The 12879-nt window shown below is 36.5% G+C and overlaps 1 protein-coding gene across 1 annotated transcript in view; it reads right to left on the bottom strand.

The window, feature by feature from the left end:
• Positions 1 to 12879, bottom strand: part of tfap2d (transcription factor AP-2 delta (activating enhancer binding protein 2 delta)) — a 239008-nt gene that overhangs the window by 55056 nt on the left and 171073 nt on the right. The window lies entirely within an intron of this gene.

The raw sequence follows: 12879 nt of genomic DNA, 5'->3' as shown, positions 1-12879 counted from the left end.
ACACAACAGAGATTCGCATTGGTCCTTTGGAAAGATTTCTTTGTGAGGATATTGTGAATCAATGTGTCCTCTACAGAGGAAGTAGTCCAAGCAAAAGTTTAACTAAAAGTCATCCTGCAGAATGCCATGCATCTCAGTGACCATCACCTTATAGATATCTGAACCTGTAAATACGTCGTTCAGTGAAGAGGTCCAATTAGTATGTGTTGGTTACTTCTGGAAGGGCTTCCTGGCCTAAAATACCCACTCATCTTATATAGACAGTCATTGTCATATGTGAAGATGAAGGAGTTATGGAGCCATGGAAAAATACAGTATATAAAAATACAGGCTCTTTGGCCCAATATGTCTCCATCAACCACTAACCTCCAACCACCCAAATACTCTAGTCCTACATTAATTTCAGTTTTATTTGTCTCACATTCTCAACAATTCCCCACAGATTCTCCCACTCATCTGCACATGTGAGGCAATTTATAGGAGCTAATTAACCTACCAATCTATATGTCTTTGGGATGGGGGAGACTGAAGCACCCTGAGGCAACCCATGCAGGGAAGATGTCTAAACTTCAGACAGTAAGATCATGATTGAATCTCAGTCTCTAGCAGCACCCCATATAAAATCCCACAATGGAGCTCTACTAGTGATGCTATCACTAAAATGCTCATTGAATGAACATATCAGCAACTCAAAGGGAGAGAAACCATTGTGCCAGTTGTAGCATGTTCTGTGAACTTTGCATAGTAATTGAGCTGTCTAAGGTGAGTTTGAAAGTTACTCTGTAAAGTTTTTCCATGTCAGCAGACTGTCCTATGGGAGAGTTCGATATTAACTTCCCAATTATTTTTTTAAGGTGGAGATTGATAGGTTCGGCACGGACTTGTAGGGCCGCGATGGCCTGTTTCCGTGCTGTAATTGTTATATGGTTATATGGTTCTTGATTAGTATGGGTGTCAGGGGTTATGGGGAGAAGGCAGGAGAATGGGGTTTAGAGGGAAGGATAGATCAGCCATGATTGATAAGACTTTATTGAGTAGACTTTATGGGCCGAATGGCCTAATTCCGGTCCTATACCTAATGAACTTATGATTGTGATAGGTTGCATCCTAAGACTGTCACTTACATTGATATAGGTGGAAATGGAAAAGGTTAAACAAACTAACACAAACAACATTTATGTCCATTTGGATATGTGATTGCTAGGGTGCTTCATTCATAGTTACATTTATGTTTGTATGAAATAAAACAGTGCTCATTGAACCAATTAATAAACCAAGTGTGTTAAGATTTCTCAAGGAATCCAGGTCTCTTTTAACTCCAGTTACCACAGTACTATTCATATATACTTGAGATTTAGTCGTATATTTTCAAGAATTCACAATTTCAAAATTCAATTTAATTGTCACATGTACCAATTAAGGTACAGTGAAATTTGGGTGAAATTTCAACTAATGTAAATTCATCTTTGACCACAATTGTTCTGGCCAGATCAAATTTTATTTCAAGTCATTTTTAATAACACATTGTATTGTAACACACTATAAATTTGGTGATTTTTTTTTAATTCATGTCAGTTTGTAAATTGGAAAGAGCATTAACAGTATTTTTCCAGTACAGGGTATATTCAGGTGCTAATCCAGCAACATTTCTTTACTAAGATCTGTCACTTTCTGTCAATTTCAACTTCAACTATATCTACAGTTTTAAGGTTGAAAAGAGTAACTAGAGATAGAGTGGGACGTCTCAGGAATCAAAGCAGTCATTGTCCCATCGTTTAAGAAACTGTCAGATAGGTACATGGATAGGACAGGTTTGGAGCGATATGGACCAAGTGCAGGCGAGTGGGATTAATGTAGCTGGGACATTGTTGGCTGGTGTGGGCAAGTTGGGCCAAAGGGCCTTTTGCTACACTGTATCACTCTCTGACTCTACGATTCTGTCTATAATACTTTCCTGGGTGGACTCTTAACCAAATACTTTTGCTTATCAAGATGCTTCCAATTGTCAGAATTTCCACAGTGTTCTTGGAATTCAATATTTCAAATAAACATCAAGAAGACACAAATCCAGGACATAAATATCAAATATAAAATAAAAACAGAAGATGCTGGAAACACTCAGCTGCTCAGGGCACAACATGGAAAGAGGAACCGAGTTAATGTTGAACATCCTTCAACTTGTAATATTGACTCTGTTTCTCTCTGTAATTATAATGCCCGACCTGCTGAGTGTTTGTAAATCGCCGTTGATTTACATTTTTAACTATTTAATTTGAGTTTTTCTGTTATGATTTCAGATTTCCAGCATTTGCAATTTTTTTTATGTGACACAAATATCAAGAAACTACCGATTAATGAAATTTAAAAAATATTACAACATGTCAAAAAGTTAGGCAGCAAACGGGGAGAGACTAAAATGTTGTTAACATTTCAAGCCTACGATCCTTCAATAGTCTGAAGTACGGGAAGTTTGAAAAAGGGTGAAAAAAAAGGGTGAAACGTCACCTATCCATTATCTCCATCTAAGCTACCTGACCCAGTGAGATATTCTGTATTTTCTTCAAAAGAATTATATAAGAATTCCCCCTGATAGTCTGTGCACTTTGTAATATTCATATTAGCAGGATTGATCTACTTTTATACGTATTACAAATTCCTACTTGCAACTATTCAAGACGTTGACGATTAACATTGTCAAAAATGTTTGCAAGGGAATGCCATATGGGGGATGTATTAACTGGTGTCATCTAGTGCATTGTTCTGTTGTCTGTTGTGCATTTGCTCTGTTGTTTATCTGTTGAATCTACCATGCAATATTTCATGCAAAAGTCATTGCAAATGAGATAACATCAAAAAAAGATTTAACAAAGCGGTTTGGAACATGATAAACCAGCAGATTGCCCATCCACCATCATCAAAATTCACTCCCATTTTACCACAGATTCCAGTGACTTTGAAGTGCTTTATCGACAAAATGCATAGCAGTTGCTTGCCGAGACTACTTCGACAGCATCTTTTAAATTTGTCACCTCTATCGTCTAGAAGTTCAATGTGTTGTTATCCTTTTAGACATAAAATGTCACCCCCCATCCTAGTTTGGAAATGTATTACCATTCCCTGATCAAGGTTGGGTCTAAATTCTCCAGCTCCCAATCAACTCTCGAAGTGTGCCGTATGAGGGCAGCACCGTGGTGCAGCTGGTAATGCTGCTGCCTAACATCTTCAGAGATTCGGGTTCGATCCATAGCTCAGGTGCTATCTGTGTCGAGTTTGCACATTCACCCTGGACTGCATGGGTTTCCTCCGGGTGCTTCGTTTTCCTCCCACATCCCAAAGACGTGCAGGTTTGTAGGTTTATTGGCCCTCTGTAAATTGTCCCATAGTATGTAGGGAATGGATGCAAAAGTTGGATAACATAGAAATCGTGTGTACGGGTGATCGATGGTTGGCATAGACTCGGTGGCTGTAGCACCTGTTTTCTCTAAACTAAATACTAAAACTAAAAAACGTAACTACTTTGACCGTTACAAACTGCACCAATTTAAAGAGGTAGTTCTCCGTTATCGTCTCAAGAGCAATTGGCAATGGAAAATGAATGTAAGCTCTGTCTGTAACATTTCCTTCCCAAAAATAAAAAGAAATAACAATATTTATCTCAAAAGATATCTTCTTTAATAAAACCACATCTATGACAGCTTATCCCTTTACTAAAACTTATTCACCAAGCAAATATGTGTTACCTAAACTGTAATTTATTGATAAATAAGTTATTATAAATTATAATGTTGATTTACATTTTTAATTGATGATCAAGCTTCCGACAATTATTGTAGAAAACATGATGACTGCATAATCTATTTAGGATGTGATAAAGAAATGTTTCCTTCCCCATTTATCTGTTTTTGCACATATGATCGATGGACAGAAGGAAAGATACTTTGCTAGTAATATTATTCTACAATCAGCAAGTCGGAAATCTATTCAATTGGATTGGGATGCCCCCGCAAAAATATATATTTTTATACTGGTATTTATGAGGAGGGAAGAAAAGTAGATGTTGGCTGAAGAGGCTAAGAACTCAGCATGGTTAAAGTTCTGCTGAAGACTTTATTAACACTTTCTTATTGCTACTTGGCCAAATTGATACCATGGCCACAGGCTGTGCAAAAGGCAAAAGGTGGAGACACAGTCCATTGTAGAAAGGTCAATTGTTTTGGTGACGTGGGAAAAAATGTTCACAACATGGCAAGAAAGACATCAAGTCCTGTGAAGGGGAAAGTCGGTGATTACAGCACAGGGGAGGAAAAAGGCTTCAGTTGGCAGAGGGGGCCAAAGGATTCCTTGAGGTAATAAGGGATACATGCCTCTTTGCCTTGACCCATCTTAAGTGTTTGTGGAGCTAACTGCTCTTGATACCTTTTTATTCCTGGGTGGTTCAATTCTTCGATATTATGTGGCAAATGTTCATTTTGAAAACAGCCTTCCAATTAAATACTCAGAAAGAGCACCCTTGAAAATGGAAAATAGTGAAACTTAAGAGCAATTCAACCTTCTTTTAATGTTTTTAACAGCCTCCGCTTTGCTTAAATGAACCCTCTGCTGTACATTCGGAGGAGTGTTAAAATAGACCCTCTACAGTTTATGCAACACTCTCCGTGATAAAACAATTAAAACGGATTTTATAGGAAAATGGAAATGTAATGCTACATTTCCCTCCTCTGAGAAAATGTTTTCCATATTTTTGGTACATCCTCTGATATGTAATAACAATAGAAAATCAGACATCACCCCTCTTAAAACAATATTCAGGATCTAGAGCAGAAAATATTGGGTAGATGCCAAGAAATTCTGTCTCTAGTTTGCTGCAGCAGCTTGCCTTTGTCTCACTTACAAAAGAATGTGTTCCATCACACTAATTTGCTTTTTCTATTTCATAAACTTGCTCATCTACTGACCTCTTTAAATATGACTGTCAAATTGCTGTTGCTGTTTGACAGCAACTAACAACTGTACAGAAAATGCCAAAATTAATATTAGACCAGATCTATGAATATGATGGCGGAGGCTTTAATAAATCTTGAATTTGGCTGGTAATGAACCCATAGCTTAGATTAAAAACAGTACAGTTTGTTAACAATTGACACCATTCCACCCAAAAGGCATGGTATTTTGGAGCAATTTAATGCTGCTTCTCTTTAGAATCGGTACATGGTAAATACAGTATATATATATCTCCCCGAGTACTGAAACTCCATTTGTTATATATAGTCATAGTCGTAGAAACATACAGCATGGAAACAGGCCCTTCTGCCCAGCTTACCCATGCCATCCAAGGTAGCCCACCTACATTAGTCCTGCCTGCTGAGATATGATAAATTATATGGATTGGAGTGTTATTGTGATACATGGAAAATTTGCATTCTTTGCCATTTGTTCTCCAGAGCAGTGTGAGTTTGAATGAAAATACACTGGAAACAATTCCATTAGTTAAGCATTTGCAGCTATCCCCTTACTTAAAATAAGTTACAATAAAACTAAATATAAAATAAAATATGGAACTGAGTATAGCATAACCTCAAGGAGACCCTCAGACTATCTTTCGTTGGACTTTACTGGACTATATCTTGCTGTGTACATTATATCCTGTATCTGTATACTGGGATGTAAGTTAGATATTCATAGATGTTATAAGTTAGTTTGTAACATCTATAAATACCCGACACTCATGCAGGGAGCATAGTAGACACTCTTGACTATATCAGTAAGCATGACAAGAGATTAATATTCATATGTTGGTGAAACAGCTAGTTAATTGGGGAGGGAATGTATCATTTGTACATGATAGAATTTATTCATTAGGAAAACCATTCCCATGTAAATTTAGAAAAATTTTAAATTCAAAATTAATATGGCAGCAAATACTTGATTTTATATGTTTAATTTAATCTTTTTCATCTTCAACTTTAAAGTATGGAAAAATGAAACATATTTATAATTTTCTATTAAATAAATCCAGGCTGCAATTTAAATTCTGATACTCATTAAACATAGATGATCCAACCAGTTTGGGAATTAATTTATCTAGTCACTATATTAACAATATTGGGAAAACAAGCTTTCTGAAAGTGTTTATGAATTATCTGTGGATACGAGAAAATTCTTCATTCCATGTATTTTTCTATTGTGTGTAATTAATTTCCTGAGATGTAATGGCCACTTGATACTCTACATATAGTTGAATACAAGTGTTTAGGCACATCTACGTAATTTGAGTCAAATTTGACATATGCATATATCAATCCCTTCAGTTAACAAGTGACTCCATTTAATGGACCTCGATATTATTTCAAAATAAATATGGCTCTATAGAGTCATTCTTGTTGATCATAAAACATCACCCCTTACATTTTCCAACATACGTTTGCTGCCTTTCTTAATTTGGAATCCATTTATTTTGTTACAAAGATTCAGATCAATGGTATTATGTTTGACTTTGAATTAAAATGTAAATTTATTTTGCTTCTTAAAATCTTAACTGTGGCTGAATTGGATCCTATGCATGCATTTAAAAACTTTGTTCAGAGTTATGATAAATGAACAAACCAAACAGAATTCTCAAACAGTAATTAGCATTAATCACGTATTGGATTTTTTAATTAAGGGCCTGGATATTTAAATGTGTTTTGTAGGGACTCATATCTAACCAGTGAAACATAGAAACATAGAAAATAGGTGCAGGAGTAGGCCATTCGGCCCTTCGAGCCTGCACCGCGATTTAAAATGATCATGGCTGATCATGAAGGTGATATATAAGTTCAAACATGCAGTAATGATTCCAGTTTCATCCTCACTCAATTACCGGGATACAATGAAGATACAAGAGATGGCAGATTCTGAAATCCTGAGCAAAAGAACAAAATGTTGGAGGAACTGAACAGGCCCATCAGAGCTAATGAAGGAAAATTGACAGATGAAGTGTTCCGACCTGAAACATTGGCTGTTCATTTCCATCTATGGATGCTACCTGACCAGCTGTGTTCCTCCAGCACTTTGTCTTTTTGAAATGGAATAGAATGTTTTCTATTGTGATGTATTCCATGGGAATAAGATGTTATTTTTATCGCTTAAATCAGCACAAATGGACATATACTTAAGAATTGTGAAATCAAATTGTTAAATTATAGTCACCTTTGTTCTACATATTAAATGCTCTCACTGTTGAGCACACAGGATAATTCTTTGATGTGCAGGACATTAATATGATGTGAATTTGGTACTCAAAAATAGAGAGGAAACTGGAGATAATAGTAATTCTGACATTAAATTGGATTGGTTTATGAATGCAAGCAATCAAACTGTCTTCTAAAAACACATTTTCCTTTTTTCTAAGGTGAAATTATATTTTGCAAATTGGTGTTTGTTAGATTTGTCAAGTATTTGTTAAATGTGAAGTTGTGCATTTTAAGCCCAACCATATGTGAGGCTCTCCTTGAAAGGCAGAAAAAATGAGCAAGAAGGGAAACTAAAATGTTTTGTGTTTAACAAGTGTTGCTGGATTATAAACAGAACGATTTTGAAAAGAGATTTGATCTGGCATTATTCCATGACTAGGCATAAAATCCATTGCTTGGAATGATTTTACAAACCTGCATGCCTTAAAGTGTAGAGCAAGCAAGGTTCAACCCATATTAATTCCAAAAATGTTTTGATTCAAAGTAGTTTGTATTTTACGTTGCCAAGAGCAATCGAAAAGTGCTTTTGCCGGCAGTCTGGTCCTTTTTGCATGGCCCAGGGGCTATAGTAGTGTTTAAGCTTCTGAATTTGCCTGGGGCAGCAAGTGTGAACGATCACAAGGCGAATCAAGAGCTTTTTTTTTTTTAGGAGTTTGCCATCAAGATTTCAAAAAAGAAGAGACATGGGGCAAATGTCACTCTGTTCCCCTTACAGCGAAAAAAGATTGGTGCACAGACCACCTAACACCCTTTAAGGATTCACAACAGCAATATGTTCATTATGCTGTCCCGTTCGATATCTGAAATTTCTAAAATTTAAAACAATCGCACCTTTCTTAATTAAAGATCCAAACTTAAGCCTGATCTGTTTGGGTCTTAGAATGTTGAGATGAATTGTTACAGTAATACCAAGGGTGATCAGAATAGATGCAACTTCAGTAAATAGGAGATGGTTTTCTTTTGAAAGCAGGAGATCTGAATATTCATCTAAGCGAAGCGCTAGTCCGTATGAACAACATTAATATGATCTCCACTGAATTTGGTACTCAAAAATATTAACATATCAAAGCAGATGCCCCAGGCAAGAGAAGCTATCGATACTGGGGCACTATGCAATGTAAAGATTATTGGTTCTGATGGTTGGAAGAGTGGAGCTTCGGGCTAAACACTGCACACCATTAACTGAAAGTGATAGCAGAGGGATTTCAACATCCGTCGTACCACAATAATACCAGGTCTACAGGTTTAAGATATAGATTTGTGCAAAAGTTTATGTTCAAAATGACACTGCAGGAAAATAGCAACTCAAATATTATTATCCTGAACAATATCAATTTGACCTGCCTTTAGTTAAAACTGACCTAAGGAATAAATGCAGGAAAGGATTTTTTTTAGCTTAGACAAAATGTGTTAGCTTCATATCTAATAAATGGAGAAGGTGTCCAAAAGTGAATATATAAAATCAAAATGGTATCTTGAGGAAACAATTTAGTTCAACCTCAGATGTAATATTTGAATTTTTTTTTCTACTCTTTTAGATTCAATAAAAATGTAAGACACAGTTCATTATTTTATTGTCAATTGGATAGTTGATGGCCACACAAAGGGACCATTATATCAAAACATTTTAAAATTACTGAGAAACCAACTTTCTGGATTCCTCATTAGTTGTTAATAATTTTATAAGGATGATACATTCATGCCCGGTAGAGAAAAAAACCCATTTAATCTAAACTAAAACAAAATTAAATACTGTAGATGCTGTAAACCTGAAATATAAGTGTAAAATGTTGCAAATACTTTGCAGGTCAGGTAGAATCTGTGGAGAGAAAAAATTGAGTTAATGTTTCAGTCAATGGTCTTTCATTGGACCATTAACCAGAAACCCTTTTCACTTCTCCACAGATACTCCACGGATAATCAATGAATTGTAGCGTTTCTTTCAACATTTTTCACAATCCCTTTATAATCTAAACTGAGATACTTTCAAATCAGATATGCATTGGATGAAAACACAAATACGATTACTCCAGTTTAGACCAGGCCATATTACTATGTGATTAGTTCACCTCTTTGCCATAATTCCACATCCAGATTTGTTCCAGAACAGCAGACATGGGGTTTTTGCACATCCAGCAACTTTGAAACATGAAGGAGAATGATCTAGGCACGACTCTTATATACCACACTTAAACAGATTTGGGACAGCTGTCATTTATAACAGATGATAAACATTAGACTAACCTTCACTGGTTCTCTGCATTAAATGTAGTGCCCAAGCTATGGTTGGTATCCTGTGCAAGTCTCTTTAACATGCAATTCAACAATGGGAGCAAATGTCTTGTATTTTTAAATCAATACTTCCAAAGTTCCTTCTTGTGCCACACTGCTGCACCAATTATCCAATGATGAGCTTACAAACTCTGCTGGGTATTTCATTATTTACAGCAATAATTTTGGGTAACATCCTTTCCCCTTTTTTCCAGAAATACTTCTCTGACAGCATAGCCATTCTTTCCTAAATACCTGTAGACACGCACAACAACACTATGCCTTTCCAATGTATCATTGATGGAAAAGATAAATTTAATTCATGTAGCACCTTTCCTGGCCTTGTGAGCTATAGCTACTGATTTATCTTTGAAACGTAGTCACGATTGTAATGTAGGGAATAATACAGCCGATTTTCAAGCAATAATAACCTAGAAATAAACAATGGATACAGCGTAAATAATCCATTTAGTGTCATGAGTTGAATGACTTCATGAAACAAACATTTAAAATACATTTGGGCAAGTACATGGATAGGAAAGATTCAGAGGGATGTGGGCCAAATGCAGTTAAATGGGGCACTATGGTTGGCATGGGCAGGTTCAGCTGTTTCTTTGCAGTTTGGCTCTATCACTCTAATCCATATCTTCTGTTGAACTACTACCATGTAACCTGTAACATCCCACCAAAAAGAACAGCTGGTGACCTTGGTTTGAGGTCTCAACTAAAATATGGCAACTTTGATAGAAAATAAATTAGGAAGGTGAAAGTTATCATTAGTCCTACATCCCACTTTAGAAATAAATAGAGTGAGTGCCCTACTCACACTCAAATGTAAAGAAGTTCATTTCCCAGAGAAACATTTTTTGCACATTTTGATGAATCTCAATGTTTTCTATGGGAGAAGCATGGGATGCCAGGTCAAATATCTTTCACACATCGATGAAAGCAAATGAACTACATTTCTCCTGAATACGGAATCTTCCAAGATCACATACAATGTCGCTTGTATTCCACATGGTCTCCTATTCTTAACTACACAGTGGACTTTCAACATCTCAGCTACACCTGCCGCCATGACCCAAAGGGGAAGCATGCGAGACAACCATATCAACAAGATACCCGAGTGAATTTTATAAAACAAATTCAACAGCCTTCTGCTGATTAAACAGTGACTATGCCTATAGAGTACCAAGCATATGAGAACTTCCCAATCTCCAAAGGATAGCTCCAGAGGAAGTCAAAGTTTCTTCACACTGGTGTGAAAGATCATTCATATACCTACTCCTTCCCAGTCCAGTCATCATTTAGGCAAGCATGATTTATTTGTTTTGGCAGCCTGACAAGGCATGTCTACTTTCTTACCAAGGCTGAAGCAAGTTTAACATTGACTAATTGCCAATGAAAATCAAAAAAATCCTGCAGATTTCGGAATTTAGCAATACAAAATCAAATGCTGAGAACACTCAACATCCGCCAAAAGCGAAACAGGAGGTAACGTTTCAGGTCCAAGATTGTTCAACAGTGGATTTCCACATGAAAAGTTAACCCTGTTTCCCTTTCCACAGATACGCCTGATGATTTGTGCTTCCAGTATATTCCGTTTATAGGATGTTGACTCTGGACTTTTTAGACACCATTCTAACGGACCTCAAGAACATATTGCAACTATAGAACCCCATGATATCCGATATGCATTCTTAATAGAATGTCCAAAGCTCCAAATAAAATAGGGTCAAATCCAACTCGCTCACGAGTCAACAAAGATCCGTTTAGGGCTGTTCAGTGATTTGAATTCACATTTTATTGTTGAAAATACGAACCAAAAATCAGATTTGGAGTACTAACCTGTGATAAGATTGTTTGATATGCGATAAATATAACATCCCAGAGTATTCAACCAAAATGTGACAATGACCAAAAGGCACATTCTTGCCGTGGAATGTATTTGAGTTCTAAAATGCACCAAGTTCATGAGAATTAACATGAAGGGAGCTGTCTTCAGTACCATTGTAGGTCAACCAACATTACTTCCTCCCAACTTAACTGGATGCTTCCTAACAATCGATCAATCCTAACAAACAAGAGAAGTTGGATGACATGCATGATTTTTATCTTAGCAACATTTTTTGCAGCTGCATTAGAGAAAGACTAGATATTAAGGCTGCGCCCATTGAACACACAAAGAGCAGGTAACAAATGTAATGGTCAACAGATTTGTTTCAAAGTGCTTCAAAGCCAAAACAAAGACACACACCATTATGACTGGTATTATTAATAATAGTAACCAGGAATCATTGTAAATATTTCAGATATTTAAGAAATTAAATTGACAAGTAAATAAGAACCTGCTTTTTCCAAGTTATTTGAACATGCACACAGCCCAAATGAGATTTTGAAAATGAGAAACAATGATACTGTTACAAAATCGATCAGATGATATCTCTGCCATTTTATAAACTCGAATACTAGAAATACATATATTTTTTAAAAATATCATGAAATGTTCAATTCCGAATTAAACTTGCATTTTAGCTGAGGGGAGGGGGGAAGGGCACTATTCTATTGATGCCAAGGCAAGATTCTTTACGTCCCTAAGTTCTGCAGCCAACTTTATAAATCCATGATGTTTGCAAAGGTTATTCCAGCATTTTTGGAACGAGCATCGGCAAAATGTGTTTTTCCCCTTGCTAAATGGAGTAAGGTGTAATTGGGGGGGGGGGGGGTAAAGTGGTACAATGATCTACAGCAGACTTAATGTAAGTACCAGACTAATAATAAACTAGATACATCGCAATTCTCGAATGACCAGCTATTCTTGTTTAACTCAATGTGTGGTATACTTATTAAGGCGGTTTAGCTTATTTTAGCTAAACTCCACCCACTGCATCGTCACCTCCCAACCACCAGCACCTATACTACCGAAACGTCGGAAATTTAGATCTTTGAACTGCTGAATGGTTGACAACGAGGGGACTGGTTCCCTTTATGAGCTGCGTTGCGATAGGAAAGATAATTCTGACTTGTGTGTAGCATCACAGATTTATTCTGAAGCGGGTTAATTTTAGGACGGCAAGACTGTATACTTTGATCGTATTTACCAATGCTTTAAACGACCATAAAATCAGCGGATTCACGTTAATTCTCAAAATACAATAATTAATATCTGGTGCCGGTATCGCTACTAACCGGTGACATGCATGTTTGTATTTTTACTTGTGTTGTGTTTTTGTTTCTTTTTACTATTTCAGAATTTCGCCGAAGGACTGCTTTGGTGACAGATGCGTATTCCCAACTGTTACATAGTAGTCAACATCAACCGAGTTAATTTGAGAGCAGAGCATATGCGTGCACGGACAGAAGCGAAGTCGTTTCT

This window comes from Leucoraja erinacea, chromosome 5 (assembly GCF_028641065.1).
Source record: "Leucoraja erinacea ecotype New England chromosome 5, Leri_hhj_1, whole genome shotgun sequence".
Taxonomy (NCBI): domain Eukaryota; kingdom Metazoa; phylum Chordata; class Chondrichthyes; order Rajiformes; family Rajidae; genus Leucoraja; species Leucoraja erinaceus.
This window is presented reverse-complemented; position numbering and strand designations above follow the sequence as displayed.